Here is a 23,955-nt window from a genome sequence, read left to right on the forward strand (position 1 = left end):
CTTTGTGATTATTATTATTCTTGTCATATACTCTACCCCAAAACTAATGTCCTATCACGTGAATAACAAGTTCTCTCGCATTCGTGATAATTATTATCTTTGTAATATTTTTACATCACCCTCATTTACATAACCCCGGCCGGCAAAAGAAATATGGTCCTATCACACGAATGAGAACTTCTATCGTCTTTGTGATTATTATTATTCTTGTCATATATTTATATCACCCTCATTTACATAACTCCGACAAAAGAAATATGGTCCTATCACGCGAATGAGAACTTCTATCTTCTTTGTGATTATTATTATTCTTGTAATATATTTATATCACCCTCATTTACATAACCCCGACAAAAGAAATATGGTCCTATCACATGAATGAGAACTTCTATCGTTTTTGTGATAATTATTATCTTTGTCATATATATTTATATCACCCTCATTTACATAACCCCGACAAAAAAATATGGCCATATCACGCGAATGAGAACTTCTATCGTCTTTATGATTATTATTATCCTTGTCATAAAATCCAACCAAAAACTACTGTCCTATCACGTGAATGAGAACTTCTATCGTCTTTGTGATTATTATTATTCTTGTCATATATTTATATCACCCTCATTTACATAACCCCGACAAAAGAAATATGGTCCGATCACGCGAATGAAAACTTCTATCGTCTTTGTGATTATTATTATCCTTGTCATAAAATCCAACCAAAAACTACTGTCCAATCACATGAATGAGAACTTCTATCTTTTTGTGATAATTATTATCTTTGTCATATATATTTATATCCCCCTAATTTCCATAACTCCGACAAAAAGAAATATGGTCCTATCACACGAATGAGAACTTCTATCGTCTTTATGATTATTATTATCCTTGTCATAAAATCCAACCAAAAACTACAGTCCTATCACGTGAATGAGAACTTCTATCTTCTTTGTGATTATTATTATTCTTGTCATATCACCCTCATTTACATAACCCCGACAAAAGAAATATGGTCCTATCACATGAATGAGAACTTCTATCGTTTTTGTGATAATTATTATCTTTGTCATATATATTTATATCACCCTCATTTACATAACCCCGACAAAAAAATATGGTCATATCACGCGAATGAGAACTTCTATCGTCTTTATGATTATTATTATCCTTGTCATAAAATCCAACCAAAAACTTCTGTCCTATCACGTGAATGAGAACTTCTATCGTCTTTGTGATTATTATTATTCTTGTCATATATTTATATCACCCTCATTTACATAACTCCGACAAAAGAAATATGGTCCTATCACGCGAATGAGAACTTCTATCTTCTTTGTGATTATTATTATTCTTGTAATATATTTATATCACCCTCATTTACATAACCCCGACAAAAGAAATATGGTCCTATCACATGAATGAGAACTTCTATCGTTTTTGTGATAATTATTATCTTTGTCATATATATTTATATCACCCTCATTTACATAACCCCGACAAAAAAATATGGCCATATCACGCGAATGAGAACTTCTATCGTCTTTATGATTATTATTATCCTTGTCATAAAATCCAACCAAAAACTACTGTCCTATCACGTGAATGAGAACTTCTATCTTCTTTGTGATTATTATTATTCTTGTCATATCACCCTCATTTACATAACCCCGACAAAAGAAATATGGTCCTATCACATGAATGAGAACTTCTATCGTTTTTGTGATAATTATTATCTTTGTCATATATATTTATATCACCCTCATTTACATAACCCCGACAAAAAAATATGGTCATATCACGCGAATGAGAACTTCTATCGTCTTTATGATTATTATTATCCTTGTCATAAAATCCAACCAAAAACTTCTGTCCTATCACGTGAATGAGAACTTCTATCGTCTTTGTGATTATTATTATTCTTGTCATATATTTATATCACCCTCATTTCCATAACTCCGACAAAAAGAAATATGGTCCTATCACACGAATGAGAACTTCTATCGTCTTTATGATTATTATTATCCTTGTCATAAAATCCAACCAAAAACTACTGTCCTATCACGTGAATGAGAACTTCTATCGTCTTTGTGATTATTATTATTCTTGTCATATATTTATATCACCCTCATTTACATAACCCCGACAAAACAAATATGGTCCGATCACGCGAATGAAAACTTCTATCGTCTTTGTGATTATTATTATCCTTGTCATAAAATCCAACCAAAAACTACTGTCCAATCACGTGAATGAGAACTTCTATCTTTTTGTGATAATTATTATCTTTGTCATATATATTTATATCCCCCTAATTTCCATAACTCCGACAAAAAGAAATATGGTCCTATCACACGAATGAGAACTTCTATCGTCTTTGTGATTATTATTATTCTTGTCATATACTCTACCCCAAAACTAATGTCCTATCACGTGAATAACAAGTTCTCTCGCATTCGTGATAATTATTATCTTTGTAATATTTTTACATCACCCTCATTTACATAACCCGGCCGGCAAAAGAAATATGGTCCTATCACACGAATGAGAACTTCTATCGTCTTTGTGATTATTATTATTCTTGTCATATATTTATATCACCCTCATTTACATAACTCCGACAAAAGAAATATGGTCCTATCACGCGAATGAGAACTTCTATCTTCTTTGTGATTATTATTATTCTTGTAATATATTTATATCACCCTCATTTACATAACCCCGACAAAAGAAATATGGTCCTATCACATGAATGAGAACTTCTATCGTTTTTGTGATAATTATTATCTTTGTCATATATATTTATATCACCCTCATTTACATAACCCCGACAAAAAAATATGGCCATATCACGCGAATGAGAACTTCTATCGTCTTTATGATTATTATTATCCTTGTCATAAAATCCAACCAAAAACTACTGTCCTATCACGTGAATGAGAACTTCTATCGTCTTTGTGATTATTATTATTCTTGTCATATATTTATATCACCCTCATTTACATAACCCCGACAAAAGAAATATGGTCCGATCACGCGAATGAAAACTTCTATCGTCTTTGTGATTATTATTATCCTTGTCATAAAATCCAACCAAAAACTACTGTCCAATCACGTGAATGAGAACTTCTATCTTTTTGTGATAATTATTATCTTTGTCATATATATTTATATCCCCCTAATTTCCATAACTCCGACAAAAAGAAATATGGTCCTATCACACGAATGAGAACTTCTATCGTCTTTGTGATTATTATTATTCTTGTCATATACTCTACCCCAAAACTAATGTCCTATCACGTGAATAACAAGTTCTCTCGCATTCGTGATAATTATTATCTTTGTAATATTTTTACATCACCCTCATTTACATAACCCCGGCCGGCAAAAGAAATATGGTCCTATCACACGAATGAGAACTTCTATCGTCTTTGTGATTATTATTATTCTTGTCATATATTTATATCACCCTCATTTACATAACTCCGACAAAAGAAATATGGTCCTATCACGCGAATGAGAACTTCTATCTTCTTTGTGATTATTATTATTCTTGTAATATATTTATATCACCCTCATTTACATAACCCCGACAAAAGAAATATGGTCCTATCACATGAATGAGAACTTCTATCGTTTTTGTGATAATTATTATCTTTGTCATATATATTTATATCACCCTCATTTACATAACCCCGACAAAAAAATATGGCCATATCACGCGAATGAGAACTTCTATCGTCTTTATGATTATTATTATCCTTGTCATAAAATCCAACCAAAAACTACTGTCCTATCACGTGAATGAGAACTTCTATCGTCTTTGTGATTATTATTATTCTTGTCATATATTTATATCACCCTCATTTACATAACCCCGACAAAAGAAATATGGTCCGATCACGCGAATGAAAACTTCTATCGTCTTTGTGATTATTATTATCCTTGTCATAAAATCCAACCAAAAACTACTGTCCAATCACATGAATGAGAACTTCTATCTTTTTGTGATAATTATTATCTTTGTCATATATATTTATATCCCCCTAATTTCCATAACTCCGACAAAAAGAAATATGGTCCTATCACACGAATGAGAACTTCTATCGTCTTTATGATTATTATTATCCTTGTCATAAAATCCAACCAAAAACTACAGTCCTATCACGTGAATGAGAACTTCTATCTTCTTTGTGATTATTATTATTCTTGTCATATCACCCTCATTTACATAACCCCGACAAAAGAAATATGGTCCTATCACATGAATGAGAACTTCTATCGTTTTTGTGATAATTATTATCTTTGTCATATATATTTATATCACCCTCATTTACATAACCCCGACAAAAAAATATGGTCATATCACGCGAATGAGAACTTCTATCGTCTTTATGATTATTATTATCCTTGTCATAAAATCCAACCAAAAACTTCTGTCCTATCACGTGAATGAGAACTTCTATCGTCTTTGTGATTATTATTATTCTTGTCATATATTTATATCACCCTCATTTACATAACTCCGACAAAAGAAATATGGTCCTATCACGCGAATGAGAACTTCTATCTTCTTTGTGATTATTATTATTCTTGTAATATATTTATATCACCCTCATTTACATAACCCCGACAAAAGAAATATGGTCCTATCACATGAATGAGAACTTCTATCGTTTTTGTGATAATTATTATCTTTGTCATATATATTTATATCACCCTCATTTACATAACCCCGACAAAAAAATATGGCCATATCACGCGAATGAGAACTTCTATCGTCTTTATGATTATTATTATCCTTGTCATAAAATCCAACCAAAAACTACTGTCCTATCACGTGAATGAGAACTTCTATCGTCTTTGTGATTATTATTATTCTTGTCATATATTTATATCACCCTCATTTACATAACCCCGACAAAAGAAATATGGTCCGATCACGCGAATGAAAACTTCTATCGTCTTTGTGATTATTATTATCCTTGTCATAAAATCCAACCAAAAACTACTGTCCAATCACGTGAATGAGAACTTCTATCTTTTTGTGATAATTATTATCTTTGTCATATATATTTATATCCCCCTAATTTCCATAACTCCGACAAAAAGAAATATGGTCCTATCACACGAATGAGAACTTCTATCGTCTTTGTGATTATTATTATTCTTGTCATATACTCTACCCCAAAACTAATGTCCTATCACGTGAATAACAAGTTCTCTCGCATTCGTGATAATTATTGTCTTTGTAATATTTTTACATCACCCTCATTTACATAACCCCGGCCGGCAAAAGAAATATGGTCCTATCACACGAATGAGAACTTCTATCGTCTTTGTGATTATTATTATTCTTGTCATATATTTATATCACCCTCATTTACATAACTCCGACAAAAGAAATATGGTCCTATCACGCGAATGAGAACTTCTATCTTCTTTGTGATTATTATTATTCTTGTAATATATTTATATCACCCTCATTTACATAACCCCGACAAAAGAAATATGGTCCTATCACATGAATGAGAACTTCTATCGTTTTTGTGATAATTATTATCTTTGTCATATATATTTATATCACCCTCATTTACATAACCCCGACAAAAAAATATGGCCATATCACGCGAATGAGAACTTCTATCGTCTTTATGATTATTATTATCCTTGTCATAAAATCCAACCAAAAACTACTGTCCTATCACGTGAATGAGAACTTCTATCGTCTTTGTGATTATTATTATTCTTGTCATATATTTATATCACCCTCATTTACATAACCCCGACAAAAGAAATATGGTCCGATCACGCGAATGAAAACTTCTATCGTCTTTGTGATTATTATTATCCTTGTCATATATTTATATCACCCTCATTTACATAACTCCGACAAAAGAAATATGGTCCTATCACGCGAATGAGAACTTCTATCTTCTTTGTGATTATTATTATTCTTGTAATATATTTATATCACCCTCATTTACATAACCCCGACAAAAGAAATATGGTCCTATCACATGAATGAGAACTTCTATCGTTTTTGTGATAATTATTATCTTTGTCATATATATTTATATCACCCTCATTTACATAACCCCGACAAAAAAATATGGCCATATCACGCGAATGAGAACTTCTATCGTCTTTATGATTATTATTATCCTTGTCATAAAATCCAACCAAAAACTACTGTCCTATCACGTGAATGAGAACTTCTATCGTCTTTGTGATTATTATTATTCTTGTCATATATTTATATCACCCTCATTTACATAACCCCGACAAAAGAAATATGGTCCGATCACGCGAATGAAAACTTCTATCGTCTTTGTGATTATTATTATCCTTGTCATAAAATCCAACCAAAAACTACTGTCCAATCACGTGAATGAGAACTTCTATCTTTTTGTGATAATTATTATCTTTGTCATATATATTTATATCCCCCTAATTTCCATAACTCCGACAAAAAGAAATATGGTCCTATCACACGAATGAGAACTTCTATCGTCTTTGTGATTATTATTATTCTTGTCATATACTCTACCCCAAAACTAATGTCCTATCACGTGAATAACAAGTTCTCTCGCATTCGTGATAATTATTATCTTTGTAATATTTTTACATCACCCTCATTTACATAACCCCGGCCGGCAAAAGAAATATGGTCCTATCACACGAATGAGAACTTCTATCGTCTTTGTGATTATTATTATTCTTGTCATATATTTATATCACCCTCATTTACATAACTCCGACAAAAGAAATATGGTCCTATCACGCGAATGAGAACTTCTATCTTCTTTGTGATTATTATTATTCTTGTAATATATTTATATCACCCTCATTTACATAACCCCGACAAAAGAAATATGGTCCTATCACATGAATGAGAACTTCTATCGTTTTTGTGATAATTATTATCTTTGTCATATATATTTATATCACCCTCATTTACATAACCCCGACAAAAAAATATGGCCATATCACGCGAATGAGAACTTCTATCGTCTTTATGATTATTATTATCCTTGTCATAAAATCCAACCAAAAACTACTGTCCTATCACGTGAATGAGAACTTCTATCGTCTTTGTGATTATTATTATTCTTGTCATATATTTATATCACCCTCATTTACATAACCCCGACAAAAGAAATATGGTCCGATCACGCGAATGAAAACTTCTATCGTCTTTGTGATTATTATTATCCTTGTCATAAAATCCAACCAAAAACTACTGTCCAATCACGTGAATGAGAACTTCTATCTTTTTGTGATAATTATTATCTTTGTCATATATATTTATATCCCCCTAATTTCCATAACTCCGACAAAAAGAAATATGGTCCTATCACACGAATGAGAACTTCTATCGTCTTTGTGATTATTATTATTCTTGTCATATACTCTACCCCAAAACTAATGTCCTATCACGTGAATAACAAGTTCTCTCGCATTCGTGATAATTATTGTCTTTGTAATATTTTTACATCACCCTCATTTACATAACCCCGGCCGGCAAAAGAAATATGGTCCTATCACACGAATGAGAACTTCTATCGTCTTTGTGATTATTATTATTCTTGTCATATATTTATATCACCCTCATTTACATAACTCCGACAAAAGAAATATGGTCCTATCACGCGAATGAGAACTTCTATCTTCTTTGTGATTATTATTATTCTTGTAATATATTTATATCACCCTCATTTACATAACCCCGACAAAAGAAATATGGTCCTATCACATGAATGAGAACTTCTATCGTTTTTGTGATAATTATTATCTTTGTCATATATATTTATATCACCCTCATTTACATAACCCCGACAAAAAAATATGGCCATATCACGCGAATGAGAACTTCTATCGTCTTTATGATTATTATTATCCTTGTCATAAAATCCAACCAAAAACTACTGTCCTATCACGTGAATGAGAACTTCTATCGTCTTTGTGATTATTATTATTCTTGTCATATATTTATATCACCCTCATTTACATAACCCCGACAAAAGAAATATGGTCCGATCACGCGAATGAAAACTTCTATCGTCTTTGTGATTATTATTATCCTTGTCATAAAATCCAACCAAAAACTACTGTCCAATCACGTGAATGAGAACTTCTATCTTTTTGTGATAATTATTATCTTTGTCATATATATTTATATCCCCCTAATTTCCATAACTCCGACAAAAAGAAATATGGTCCTATCACACGAATGAGAACTTCTATCGTCTTTGTGATTATTATTATTCTTGTCATATACTCTACCCCAAAACTAATGTCCTATCACGTGAATAACAAGTTCTCTCGCATTCGTGATAATTATTATCTTTGTAATATTTTTACATCACCCTCATTTACATAACCCCGGCCGGCAAAAGAAATATGGTCCTATCACACGAATGAGAACTTCTATCGTCTTTGTGATTATTATTATCCTTGTCATAAACTCCAACCAAAAACTATACTGTCCTATCACGCGAATTAGAACTTCTATCGTCTTTATGATTAGTATTATCCTTGTCATAAAATCCAACCAAAAACTACAGTCCTATCACGTGAATGAGAACTTCTATCTTCTTTGTGATTATTATTATTCTTGTCATATATTTATATCACCCTCATTTACATAACCCCGACAAAAGAAATATGGTCCTATCACATGAATGAGAACTTCTATCGTCTTTATGATTAGTATTATCCTTGTCATAAAATCCAACCAAAAACTACTGTCCTATCATGTGAATAATAAGTTCTCTCGCATTTGTGATAATTATTATATTTGTAATATATTTATATCACCCTCATTTACATAACCCCGACAAAAGAAATATGATCCTATCGATCGAATGAGAACTTCTATCGTCTTTGTGATTATTATTATCCTTGTCATAAACTCCAACCAAAAACTATACTGTCCTATCACGCGAATGAGAACTTCTATCGTCTTTATGATTAGTATTATCCTTGTCATAAAATCCAACCAAAAACTACTGTCCTATCACGTGAATAAGAAGTTCTCTCGCATTTGTGATAATTATTATCTTTGTCATATATTTATATCACCCTCATTTACATAACCCCGACAAAAGAAATATGGTCCTATCACGCGAATGAGGACTTCTATCGTCTTTGTGATTATTATTATTCTTGTCATATATTTATATCACCCTCATTTACATAACCCCGTCAAAAGAAATATGGTCCTATCACGCAAATGAGAACTCTTATCGTCTTTGTGATTATTATTATTGTTGTCATAAACTCCAACCAAAAATTACTGTCCTATCACGTGAATGAGAACTTCTCTCGTTATTGTGATTATTATTATCTTTGTCATATATTTATATCATCCTCATCTATAACCCTAAACAAAATAATATGGTCCTATATCACGCGAATGAGAACTTCTAGAGAGAGAGAGAGAGAAAGTTGGAGCGAAAGAAAGATGAAGGGTTGATATCATTGACCTACTATGGTGATAGTAAGTGAGAGAGAGACAGTCATCAGACAGACGGACACAGACCGACAGAGAGAGAGACTAACAAGTGATATGGATATAGAAATATGATACAGAAGGGGATGAACGAGGTGATGCGATGAGAAGGAGAGAGAGAGACAGATATATATATATATATACAATATACATCAAAAGAGAATGGTATGGGGTAGAGAAATAAAGAGAGAGTGAAAGAAAATGGGAGAAATAAAGATAGCGAGAGAGAGAAGAGAGAGAGAGAGAGAGAGAAAGGAGAGAAGGGATAGAGAGGGATACAAAAGAGAGATACAAAAGAGAGAGGGGGAGATGAGAGTGATATAGAAGCGACAGAGAGAGTGAGAGAGAGAATTTCAAGGGAGAGTGTTATAACATGGACCTGGTTGTGAGACGGTAGGCGAAGGATATAATTCAATTATACGGAAAGAGAGAGATTAGCCCAAACCATAGCCCAAACACGTGTAGCAATTACTGACCTCTACCAGAGGTCATTTAGCAGGATAAACAAAACGTACTCGTAAACTTACTAAGGGATGATCTAAAAATAAGAATGTGCAGTATACACATGATCGACTGTTCGGGAAAACGTCAAGTCAACCTTATTATTGATTAATCTTCGTTTGTAAGATTAAACGTATCTTCCTTATTTTTAATAAAGAAATGCAAAATAAATAATGTTACGTTCTCTCTATAAATGATTACCCAAACTGTCCCTGTACAAGACTTTGGGGATTATTTTGAGATCATCCCTAAAAAAAAATGTGCTAGGAAATTCTTCGGGCCAATCCGGCACATAGACTAATACACGTACACACGTAACATGTACTATACGTAGGCCTAATACATGCACAGGGATGCCAGATCATTGAGTTCATCACGACCACTTGACTGACTTGACCAAAATACAGGCAATGTGTGCGTTCGTTCACAGAGCTGACGAACAACAATATTATCAAAGTCGAGCCATAACAAATGCATTACAAAGTTGAAAACACAGAAACGATTAAGAGAGGGAAATGGAAAAATGAGTTGAAGAGAACAACACAGAATATTCCGGCCCGCACAGGAAATACATAGACTAACGTACGTAAGTACAATAAGATGGCGGCGGTCCGATCGATTATAAAAATTTATATAGCGATTACAGTGTACAGACAAGTGTTTTTTTTCTTCAAATTTGGGAGACAGTATAAAAATCTTACACTAAGGCAACTCGACTTTAAAATAATTATCTTTATGATTATATATATTGTTTAAGTCTGGTAATATTTTGGTGTCAAAACATGTTAATTACTACACTTTGACAATAGTGCAATATATGTGTTATGCTGTTCAGATGACATGTAAATTTTCGAACTGAGAGGGAGCTATACCAAATTTACCGGGAGTACCGGTAAATTTTTTTATTTTTTAAAATTTTAATTACTCCAAATCAAAAGCTTTTTAGAGCCCAATTTTTTTAGAGTTGGGTGTTCTAACACTATGTTTCACAATAGTAATGCAAATTTTAAATTTCATGATCCAATCCTGATGAAATATTCCCAAAACTTTGTAATACCTTTAATAAGAATTTAATTTATGGATTTTTGTATTGTTTTGCACAGTACAAATTTATGATTATCAAACACAATTTAGGATATATTATATAATATATTTGTAAAGCTCTTAGAGACATTTGTATCAAGCGCTATATAAAAATTAAATATTATTATTATTATTAGGACACTTAATCTGTTGACTACTGAATTCTCTCATTCCTATCTTAATACAGGATCCGACCAGTTAATACAGGATCAGACCAGTTCCATTAGGCAATTGCTTTGAAGAAAACTTAAGTGCATTGACTTCTTACCTGTCTTGTTTGTTTCCAGCTATATCTCTGTCATACAGTCTAGCAAGCCATGGGAAAAGTAGGATGCCTCGATAGCCAAAAATTCTATGCAAAAATAACTGTAAAGCAAAGATTAAAAATAAATGCTTTACAACAAAAATCAAATGATATAAGACACTGCTTGAAATAATGTGAGCATGAGAAATTGGCATCTGCTGATAAAAGGTTAAGATAAGATGGTTCCTTTGAATATACCATCCTAAACTTGGAAGACATTACATTGACAGAAAAATCTGGGGAAAATCTGTCCACATATAGCATTACAGAAAGCCTGTTTATAACAAGCACTACTAACAACATGCACTAACACAAAACATAACTTCACTCCACTCAGAGCCATAGGGTGCTTGCACATAACTTCACTCCACTCAGAGCCATAGGGTGCTTGCACATAACTTCACTCCACTCAGAGCCATAGGGTGCTTGCACATAACTTCACTCCACTCAGAGCCATAGGGTGCTTGCACATAACTTCACTCCATTCAGAGCCATAGGGTGCTTGCACATAACTTCACTCCACTCAGAGCCATAGGGTGCTTGCACATAACTTCACTCCACTCAGAGCCATAGGGTGCTTGCACATAACTTCACTCCACTCAGAGCCATAGGGTGCTTGCACATAACTTCACTCCACTCAGAGCCATAGGGTGCTTGCACATAACTTCACTCCACTCAGAGCCATAGGGTGCTTGCACTAACTTCACTCCACTCAGAGCCAGAGGGTGCTTGCACATAACTTCACTCCACTCAGAGCCATAGGGTGCTTGCACATAACTTCACTCCACTCAGAGCCATAGGGTGCTTGCACATAACTTCACTCCACTCAGAGCCATAGGGTGCTTGCACATAACTTCACTCCATTCAGAGCCATAGGGTGCTTGCACATAACTTCACTCCACTCAGAGCCATAGGGTGCTTGCACATAACTTCACTCCACTCAGAGCCATAGGGTGCCTGCACATAACTTCACTCCACTCAGAGCCATAGGGTGCTTGCACATAACTTCACTCCACTCAGAGCCATAGGGTGCTTGCACATAACTTCACTCCACTCAGAGCCATAGGGTGCTTGCACATAACTTCACTCCACTCAGAGCCATAGGGTGCTTGCACATAACTTCACTCCACTCAGAGCCATAGGGTGCTTGCACATAACTTCACTCCACTCAGAGCCATAGGGTGCTTGCACATAACTTCACTCCACTCAGAGCCATAGGGTGCTTGCACATAACTTCACTCCACTCAGAGCCATAGGGTGCTTGCACATAACTTCACTCCACTCAGAGCCATAGGGTGCTTGCACATAACTTCACTCCACTCAGAGCCATAGGGTGCTTGCACATAACTTTTTGTCACAGGATTAATGCCCTTCTGGCTCTCAGTTTTATTTCTGGTCTAATAAAGTGCTTACTGACAAAACAATAAAGAAAAAATAAAAAAAATAAGGGACACCTAGAATATTCTTATTATTTCTTCAAATTTAAATTCTTAATTTCTTGTTTATATTTCTATGATTCTTACCTGTCCAGTGATATATTTTCCATGTTGCTTAGGTGTTTCTAGTTTTCCAACTGTCTGTAGTTTTCTGAAAAGCAAGAGAATATTACATGTATAAAGCAAGAAAAAAGCAATTCAAAGAAATTTCTACACTAGCCAACTTCTCCTACAATCAGCAAGATTAGAACTAATTTTATTATTACTACCGGTATATAAATCTATGTATCTACCTATTATTTGCTAGTTTACCTGAACTATGCAGCCATCAAGAACATTTGTTGGTCTATTCTAATTTATTATATAATCTCAAACAGAATTTATAATTCTCTCACTGACAAGTTCAGAACACCTAGAATGTTCTCCGTCATAGTAACTTTTAGTTTGCCAGCAGCGGATCTACATGTAGCGTTGTTTTGGCAAAAAGTTAGCCTGTTACCTTCCATTCGCCAACCTTTCGATTCCCAGTAATTTTGCGCACAGCGGATTTGCCGCTAGTGCAGTAAGTAGCCTTGTTGGTAAACTGCCAGGCCGCTAGCTTCCTACCACAGACCATTTGTGTTCCGTGGAGAGTATGGCGGAAGATTTTTCTGCGAGGTATGATATCAGTTTCAAGAACGCACATTACCAACCTGTGCTTGTCACCCATTTAATAGCTATCAAATGAAAATTGAGAGTATGAACGAACTTACGTTTACAATTTTTGTACAAGTATCTGGTCAGTTTTCCACTTATTTCTTAGGTTTTACAGTACCTTAAAAGAAAATTTCTTGAAATTTGCTCCTGACATAGTTCAGACTTATTGTTCGATGTGTTTTGAAATCAATTTTGTGAATATATTTTTTTGTATGAATGTGCCTACCTGCGTTGGCCTTTTTTCACTAATTACTATTATCCTACAGTAATTATCAAATTGGCAATTACAGACCTACCAAGTCTCAAACATCAGATGGGAGAGTTACGCCTTAGGGATCTGTCTCAAGCTCACAATGGCCATAACCATTTTCGATAAAATTGTATTTTAGCATAAGGCCAACAAAAAAATATCATTTGGTTGTCGCTTTTTTAAATATTTTTTATTTTTAATTCAATTTTGTTTTTTTATTATTCAAATAAAAAAATAAAATCTAATTTAATTTTTCTGGGGCGAGCAATCTTAAAAGCCAAACATACCATTTTATACATTTGCAAGGATAAAAATATGTCCCGTTGCCAGTTTGGTCTTTTCAGCACGCAATTCTGTATTTATTAAAGGTAATACAAAGTTTTGAGAAATTTTGATAATTGGGTGGATAGTGATTCTTTACAATTTTGATATATTTGGATGCCCCTGTGGATGTACTATAAGCACTAGCAATTTTAGCCCCTAAAACACTCCTGCTTTCGAGAAAAATTGAATATAACTAGATGGATGATCGACCGCGCGCAGTCGAAAATGATGCCTTCGCCATAGAGCAATTTTTCAAATACAAGTTCGATTGTAATCAATTAACAGGTTCACAGAATATCATAATACAAGATATTTTTCTTATACATGTATGACCCTTTGGTCTTTGATCTTATGACCCTAAAATATAATCAGTTCAATGGCTCTGCAAGATACATACATGTCCCGAGTTTGAAAGTAATCCATTCGTCAGTTCTAATAAGGCGTTCACAAGCTATTTTTGAATACATAATGAGCCCCGTGACCTTTGACATTTGACCCCAAAATCTAAACAGTTCCTTAGCTCTGCTATATATTACATGATCTAATTTTGGCAGGAATACATCAATCGGTTCTTGAGATAACTTGATCACAAGCTATTTTTGCATACATAATGAGCCCTGTGACCTTTGACCTTTGAACTCATGACCCCAAAATCTAATCAGTTCATTAGCTCTGCTATAAGTTTGGCAGGAACACATCAATCGGTTCTTGAGAGAACATGATCAAGAGTTATTTTTGCATACATGAGGCCTGTGACCTTTGACCCCAAAATCTAATCAGTTCATGAGCTCTGCCAGATACATACATGGTTTAAGTTTGGCAGGAATCCATCCATGGGTTCTTGAGATAACCCGATCACGAGAACGAGACGTACGGACAACCCAAAACATAATGCCTCTGGCTACTTCGTAATGGAGGCATACAAATTTACCGGTTCTACCAGTAAATTTTGATAAATTTCAAATAGTGGCTACGGCCATACAATGGTAGCTGCGACCATGAAAATCTCAGAATATGTGGTTGTGGTATATAATTTCCAAACGGGAATAGCTAATCGGACGATTTTAGTCAAGAAACATTGTTTTATAGCTTAAATAATATCTTGACCTTGAGAGGGAGCTATACAACAAAATGATTGACTTGGGCCAAAGTTGCTTGTGTGAAGTTTGAATAAAACAATTGGGATTTGGGTATTAATTTGGTTTTTGCAGATCCAAATAACATCTCTATATATCAAATATCAATGACCATTTTGTGCGCGTGTGTGGGTGTTTGTGACTTTGACCTTTGCAAAAAGCAAATGCAATACATTTCATTTGATACATTCAAATCATTCTGTCACTCTGCTAATCCCAACATAATACATACCATATTTGCCGGTGTTAAGGCCACACCGCCGCATAGGCCGTACCCGAACTTTCACTTTTCAAAGAGGAAAAAAAAAACAAAAAAAACAAAAAACAAAAAAAAAATGTCCTGTACCATAGTGGTATAGTTAGTGTACCGTTTGTAGTCCCATACATGCAAATTCGTGCTGGTTTTGACTTGATTTTTAATTTGTTTTTTACTCTTTCGCCGTAAAGGCCGCACCCCGACTTTTTGATATTTTCTCTTCCGAAAAATACTGCAGCCTTTACGCTGGAAAATACGGTACTGTAGGCATCACTTTGCACAAGTTGATTTTTGCACTCTCGCAAACAATGCCTCCTGTTCAACCGAGTGTGAAGACAAATACTACAGAAAAATGATACCAATTGATTTGGGATAAAAGACTCTTTCATAAGATGTAAAATAATGTACTATTTATAAATGATTTTTAAAAATAAATACCGGGTAGCAATTTGCTAGGTGCAAACTTTTTTTTGAAGCACACGGTACATATAGGACATTTGGAGTTGAGAAAAAAATGATATTTGATCAAAAGTTAGATGGTTCCTCCATACGGACAATTCTTCTTATAGAAGGTTGTTTGCTGTACTATACATGTACATGATATACATATACATATAGGACATTTGTAGTTGGGAGGGGAGGGAGTGGGGAATTTGTTATGGTCCTCTAGCGCTCAGGGTAAATACGTCTTAAAACGACTTGGTGGACGTTCAAGAACACTGTCTAATCTTTAGAAAAAAATGATATTTGATCAAAAGTATTAAAGATGGTTCCTCCATACGGACAAGTCTTCTTGTAGAAGGTTGTTTGCTGTACTATACATGTACATGATATACATATATATATAGGACATTTGTAGTTGGGAGGGGAGGGAGTGGGGAATTTTTTATGGTCCTCCGGTGTTCAGGGTAAATACGTCTTTAAACAACTTGTAGGAGGTTCAAGAACGCCTTCTTGTCTTTGGAAAAAATGATTTTGATCAAAAGTAAGATGGTTCCTCCGTACGGACAACTCTTCTTGAAGAAGATCATTTCCCGTACTCTACGTGTAATACATATTACACATTGGAGTTGGAGCATGGAGGGGAAGAGGGGATTTTTTATTGGTCCTTTAGCCCTCAGGGTAAATACATCTTAAAACGACTTGGTGGAGGTTCAAGAATCTGTCTAATCTTGAGAAAAAAATGATATTTGATCAAAAGTTAGATGGTTCCTCCATACTGACAAGTCTTCTTGTAGAAGGTTGTTTGCTGTACTATACATGTACATTAACATGATATACATATACATGTAGGACATTTGGACTTGGGTGAGGAGGGATTGGGGAATTTTTGATTGGTCCTCTAGCGCTCAGGGTAAAAACGTGTTAAAATGACTTGGTGGAGGTTCAAGAACACTGTTTTATCTTTTGAAAAAATGATATTTGATCAAAAGTAAGATGGTTCCTGCATAACGGCCAAGTCTTCTTGTAGAAGGTTTTTTGCTGTACTATACATGTACATGTTTTACATATACCTGTAGGACATTTGTAGTTGGGAGGGGATGGAGTAGGGAATTTTTGATGGTCCTCTAGCGCTCAGGGTAAATACGTCTTAAAACGACTTGGTGGAGGTTTAAGAACACTGTCTAATCTTGAGAAAAAATGATATTTGATCAAAAGTTAGATGGTTCCTCCATAACGGCCAAGTCTTCTAGTAGACGGTTATTTTCCATACTCTTAGTGTAATACATACAGGACATTTGGAGTTGGGGTGGTGTTGAGGGAGGGGGGAAGAGGGAGGGAGTGGGGAATATTGGATTGGTCCTCTGGCGCTCAGGGTAAATACGTCTTAAAAAGACTTGGTGGAGGTTCAAGAACACTGTCTAATCTTTCGAAAAAATGATATTTGATCAAAAGTTAGATGGTTCCTCTATACGGACAAGTCTTCTTGTAGAAGGTTGTTTGCTGTACTATACATGTATATGTTATACATATACCTGTAGGACATTTGGAGTTGGGAGGGGAGGGATTGGGAGATTTTTAATTGGTTCTCTAGCGTTCAGGGTAAATACGTCTTAAAACGACTTGGTGGAGCTTCAAGAACACTGTCTAATCTTTAGAAAAAAAAAGATATTTGATCAAAAGTTAGATGGTTCCTCCATAACGGACAAGTCTTCTAGTAGACGGTTATTTTCCGTAACCGTTGTGTAATACATACAAGACATTTGGAGTTGGGGTGGTGTTGAGGGAGGGGGGAAGAGGGAGGGAGTGGGGAATATTGGATTGGTCCTTTAGCCTTCAGGGTAAATATGTCTTAAAACGACTTGGTGGAGGTTCAAGAACACTGTCTAATCTTGAGAAAAAATGATATTTGATCAAAAGTTAGATAGTTCCTCCATACGGACAAGTCTTCTTGCAGAAGGTCATTTTCCGTACTCTATGTGTAATACATATCGGGCATTTGGAGTTTGAGCAGGGAGGAGGGGAAGGGGGGATTTTTGATTGGTCCTTTAGCCTTCAGGGTAAATACGTCTTAAAACTACTAGGTGGAGGTTCAAGAACATTGTCTAATCTTGAGAAAAAATGATATTTGGTCAAAAGTTAGATGGTTCCTCCATACGGACAAGTCTTCTTGCAGAAGGTCATTTTCCGTACACTACATGTAATACAATTTTGGACATTTGGAGTTGGAGCGGGGTTGAGGGAGGGGGGAAAAAGGAAGGGAGTGGGGAATATTGGATTGGTCCTCTGGCGCTCAGGGTAAATACGTCTTAAAACGACTTGGTGGAGGTTCAAGAACACTGTCTAATCTTGAGAAAAAAATGATATTTGATCAAAAGTTAGATGGTTCCTCCATAACGGCCAAGTCTTCTAGGAGTCGGTTATTTTCCGTACTCTTAGTATAATACATACAGGACATTTGGAAGTGGGGTGGTGTTGAGGGAGGGGGGAAGAGGGAGGGAGTGGGGAATAATGGATTGGTCCTTTAGCCTTCAGGGTAAATACGTCTTAAAACGACTTGGTGGAGGTTCAAGAACACTGTCTAATCTTTCGAAAAAATGATATTTGATCAAAAGTTAGATGGTTCCTCCATACGGACAAGTCTTCTTGTAGAAGGTTGTTTGCTGTACTATACATGTACATGTTATACATATACCTGTAGGACATTTGGAGTTGGGAGGGGAGGGATTGGGGAAGTTTTAATTGGTTCTCTAGCGTTCAGGGTAAATACGTCTTAAAACGACTTGGTGGAGGTTCAAGAACACTGTCTAACCTTTAGAAAAAAATGATATTTGATCAAAAGTTAGATGTTCCTCCATAACGGACAAGTCTTCTAGTAGACGGTTATTTTCCGTAACCGTTGTGTAATACATACAAGACATTTGGAGTTGGGGTGGTGTTGAGGCAGGGGGGAAGAGGGAGGGAGTGGGGAATATTGGATTGGTCCTTTAGCCTTCAGGGTAAATACGTCTTAAAACGACTTGGTGGAGGTTCAAGAACACTGTTTTATCTTTCGACAAAATGATATTTGATCAAAAGTAAGATGGTTCCTCCGTACGGACAAGTCTTCTTGAAGAAGGTCATTTTCCGTACTCTATGTGTAATACATATCGGGCATTTGGAGTTTGAGCAGGGAGGAGGGGAAGGGGGGATTTTTGATTGGTCCTTTAGCCTTCAGGGTAAACACGTCTGAAAACGACTAGGTGGAGGTTCAAGAACATTGTCTAATCTTGAGAAAAAAATGATATTTGATCAAAAGTTAGATGGTTCCTCCATACGGAAAAGTATTTTTTTAGAAGGTCATTTTCCGTACACTACGTTTAATACAATTTTGGACATTTGGAGTTGGAGCGGGGTTAAGGGAGGGGGGAAGAGGGAGGGAGTGGGGAATATTGGATTGGTCCTCTGGCGCTCAGGGTAAATACGTCTTAAAACGACTTGGTGGAGGGTCAAGAACACTGTCTAATCTTTAGAAAAAAAGATATTTGAACAAAAGTTAGATGGTTCCTCTATACGGACAAGTCTTCGTGTAGAAGGTTGTTTGCTGTACTATACATGTACATGTTATACATATACCTGTAGGACATTTGGAGTTGGGAGGGGAGGGATTGGGGAATTTTAACTTGGTCCTCTAGCACTCAGGGTAAAAAAGTCTTAAAACGACTAGTTGGAGGTTCAAGAACACTGTCTAATCTTGAGAAAAAATGATATTTGATCAAAAGTTAGATGGTTCCTCCATACGGAAAAGTCTTTTTTTAGAAGGTCATTTTCCGTACACTACGTTTAATACAATTTTGGACATTTGGAGTTGGAGCGGGGTTGAGGGAGGGGGGAAGACGGAGGGAGTGGGGAATATTGGAATGTTCCTCTGGCGCTCAGGGTAAATACGTCTTAAAACGACTTGGTGGAGGGTCAAGAACACTGTCTAATCTTGAGAAAAAAATGATATTTGATCAAAAGTTAGATGGTTCCTCCATAACGGCCAAGTCTTCTAGGAGTCGGTTATTTTCCGTACTCTTAGTATAATACATACAGGACATTTGGAAGTGGGGTGGTGTTGAGGGAGGGGGGAAGAGGGAGGGAGTGGGGAATAATGGATTGGTCCTTTAGCCTTCAGGGTAAATACGTCTTAAAACGACTTGGTGGAGGTTCAAGAACACTGTCTAATCTTTCGAAAAAATGATATTTGATCAAAAGTTAGATGGTTCCTCCATACGGACAAGTCTTCTTGTAGAAGGTTGTTTGCTGTACTATACATGTACATGTTATACATATACCTGTAGGACATTTGGAGTTGGGAGGGGAGGGATTGGGGAAGTTTTAATTGGTTCTCTAGCGTTCAGGGTAAATACGTCTTAAAACGACTTGGTGGAGGTTCAAGAACACTGTCTAACCTTTAGAAAAAAATGATATTTGATCAAAAGTTAGATGTTCCTCCATAACGGACAAGTCTTCTAGTAGACGGTTATTTTCCGTAACCGTTGTGTAATACATACAAGACATTTGGAGTTGGGGTGGTGTTGAGGGAGGGGGGAAGAGGGAGGGAGTGGGGAATATTGGATTGGTCCTTTAGCCTTCAGGGTAAATACGTCTTAAAACGACTTGGTGGAGGTTCAAGAACACTGTTTTATCTTTCGAAAAAATGATATTTGATCAAAAGTAAGATGGTTCCTCCGTACGGACAAGTCTTCTTGAAGAAGGTCATTTTCCGTACTCTATGTGTAATACATATCGGGCATTTGGAGTTTGAGCAGGGAGGAGGGGAAGGGGGGATTTTTGATTGGTCCTTTAGCCTTCAGGGTAAACACGTCTGAAAACGACTAGGTGGAGGTTCAAGAACATTGTCTAATCTTGAGAAAAAAATGATATTTGATCAAAAGTTAGATGGTTCCTCCATACGGAAAAGTATTTTTTTAGAAGGTCATTTTCCGTACACTACGTTTAATACAATTTTGGACATTTGGAGTTGGAGCGGGGTTAAGGGAGGGGGGAAGAGGGAGGGAGTGGGGAATATTGGATTGGTCCTCTGGCGCTCAGGGTAAATACGTCTTAAAACGACTTGGTGGAGGGTCAAGAACACTGTCTAATCTTTAGAAAAAAAGATATTTGAACAAAAGTTAGATGGTTCCTCTATACGGACAAGTCTTCGTGTAGAAGGTTGTTTGCTGTACTATACATGTACATGTTATACATATACCTGTAGGACATTTGGAGTTGGGAGGGGAGGGATTGGGGAATTTTAACTTGGTCCTCTAGCACTCAGGGTAAAAAAGTCTTAAAACGACTAGTTGGAGGTTCAAGAACACTGTCTAATCTTGAGAAAAAATGATATTTGATCAAAAGTTAGATGGTTCCTCCATACGGAAAAGTCTTTTTTAGAAGGTCATTTTCCGTACACTACGTTTAATACAATTTTGGACATTTGGAGTTGGAGCGGGGTTGAGGGAGGGGGGAAGACGGAGGGAGTGGGGAATATTGGAATGTTCCTCTGGCGCTCAGGGTAAATACGTCTTAAAACGACTTGGTGGAGGGTCAAGAACACTGTCTAATCTTTCGAAAAAATGATATTTGATCAAAAGTTAGATGGTTCCTCCATACGGACAAGTCTTCTTGTAGAAGGTTTTTTGCTGTACTATACATGTACATGTTATACATATAGCTGTAGGACATTTGTAGTTGGGAGGGGATGGAGTAGGGAATTTTTGATGGTCCTCTAGCGCTCAGGGTAAATACGTCTTAAAACGACTTGGTGGAGGTTTAAGAACACTGTCTAATCTTGAGAAAAAAATGATATTTGATCAAAAGTTAGATGGTTCCTCCATAACGGACAAGTCTTCTAGTAGACGGTTATTTTCTGTAACCTTTGTGTAATACATACAGGACATTTGGAGTTGGGGTGGTGTTGAGGGAGGAGGGAAGAGGGAGGGAGTGGGGAATATTGGATTGGTCCTTTAGCCTTCAGGGTAAATACGTCTTAAAACGACTTGGTGGAGGTTCAAGAACACTGTCTAATCTTTAGAAAAAAATGATATTTGATCAAAAGTTAGATGGTTCCTGCATAACGGCCAAGTCTTCTAGGAGTCGGTTATTTTCCGTACTCTTAGTATAATACATACAGGACATTTGGAAGTGGGGTGGTGTTGAGAGAGGGGGGAAGAGGGAGGGAGTGGGGGAAGAGGGAGGGAGTGGGGAATATTGGATTGGTCCTCTGGCGCTCAGGGTAAATACGTCTTAAAAAGACTTCGTGGAGGTTCGAGAACACTGTCTAATCTTTCGAAAAAATGATATTTGATCAAAAGTTAGATGGTTCCTCCATACGGACAAGTCTTCTTGTAGAAAGTTGTTTGCTGTACTATACATGTACATGTTATACATATACCTGTAGGACATTTGGAGTTGGGAGGGGAGGGGAGGGATTGGGGAATTTTTAATTGGTTCTCTAGCGCTCAGGGTAAATACGTCTTAAAACGACTTGGTGGAGGTTCAAGAACACTGTCTAATCTTTAGAAAAAAATGATATTTGATCAAAAGTTAGATGGTTCCTCCATAAGGGACAAGTCTTCTAGTAGACGGTTATTTTCCGTAACCTTTGTGTAATACATACAGGACATTTGGAGTTGGGGTGGTGTTGAGAGAGGGGGTAAGAGGGAGTGGGGAATATTGGATTGGTCCTCTGGCGCTCAGGGTAAATACGTCTTAGAACGACTTGGTGGAGGTTCAAGAACACTGTTTTATCTTTCGAAAAAATGATATTTGATCAAAAGTAAGATGGTTCCTCCGTACGGACAAGTCTTCTTGAAGAAGGTCATTTTCCGAACTCTACGTGTAATACATATCGGACATTTGGAGTTTGAGCGGGGAGGAGGGGAAGGGGGGATTTTTGATTGGTCCTTTAGCCTTCAGGGTAAATTCGTCTTAAAACGACTAGGTGGAGGTTCAAGAACATTGTCTAATCTTGAGAAAAAATGATATTTGATCAAAGTTAGATGGTTCCTCCATACGGACAAGTCTTCTTGCAGAAGGTCATTTTCCGTACACTACGTGTAATACAATTTTGGACATTTGGAGTTGGAGCGGGGTTGAGGGAGGGGGGATGAGGGAGGGAGTGGGGAATATTGGATTTGTCCTCTGGCACTGTAAATACGTCTTTAAACGACTTGGTGGAGGTTAAAGAACACTGTCTAATCTTAAGAAAAAATGATATTTGATCAAAAGTTAGATGGTTCCTCCATACGGACAAGTCTTCTTGTAGAAGGTTATTTTCCGTAACCTTTGTGTAATACATACAGGACATTTGGATTTGGGGTGGTGTTGAGGGAGGGGGGAAGAGGGAGGGAGTGGGGAATATTGGATTGGTCCTCACGCGCTCAGGGTAAATATGTCTTTAAACGACTTGGTGGAGGTTCAAGAACACTGTTTTATCTTTCGAAAAAATGATATTTGATCAAAAGTAAGATGGTTCCTCCGTACGGACAAGTCTTCTTGAAGAAGGTCATTTTCCGTACTCTACGTGTAATACATATCGGACATTTGGAGTTTGAGCGGGGAGGAGGGGAAGGGGGGATTTTTGATTGGTCCTTTAGCCTTCAGGGTAAATACATCTTAAAACGACTAGGTGGAGGTTCAAGAACACTGTCTAATCTTGAGAAAAAATGATATTTGATCAAAAGTTAGATGGTTCCTCCATACAGAAAAGTCTTTTTGCAGGAGGTCATTTTCCGTACACTACGTGTAATACAATTTTGGACATTTGGAGTTGGAGCGGGGTTGAGGGAGGGGGGAAGACGGAGGGAGTGGGGAATATTGGATTGGTCCTCTGGCGCTCAGGGTAAATACGTCTTAAAACGACTTGGTGGAGGGTCAAGAACACTGTCTAATCTTTCGAAAAAATGATATTTGATCAAAAGTTAGATAGTTCCTCCATACTGACAAGTCTTCTTATAGAAGGTTGTCTGCTGTACTATACATGTACATGTTA

The 23,955-nt window shown here is 36.3% G+C and overlaps 1 protein-coding gene across 1 annotated transcript in view; it reads right to left on the minus strand.

Moving 5' to 3' along the window:
* LOC577303 (polymerase delta-interacting protein 2) overlaps positions 1–13,015 on the minus strand; it is a 33,591-nt gene extending 20,576 nt beyond the window's left edge. The window contains exons 1-2 of the mRNA XM_030992334.1: positions 12,923–13,015; positions 11,364–11,461 (exon numbers count right to left, since the gene is read on the minus strand). The gene's annotated coding sequence lies outside the window, so the exon portion shown is untranslated. The remainder of the gene's footprint in view (positions 1–11,363; positions 11,462–12,922) is intronic.
* Positions 13,016–23,955: the final 10,940 nt, after the last annotated feature.

Source organism: Strongylocentrotus purpuratus, unplaced genomic scaffold (assembly GCF_000002235.5).
Source record: "Strongylocentrotus purpuratus isolate Spur 01 unplaced genomic scaffold, Spur_5.0 spur5_scaffold_2, whole genome shotgun sequence".
NCBI classification, from domain to species: Eukaryota; Metazoa; Echinodermata; class Echinoidea; order Camarodonta; family Strongylocentrotidae; genus Strongylocentrotus; species Strongylocentrotus purpuratus.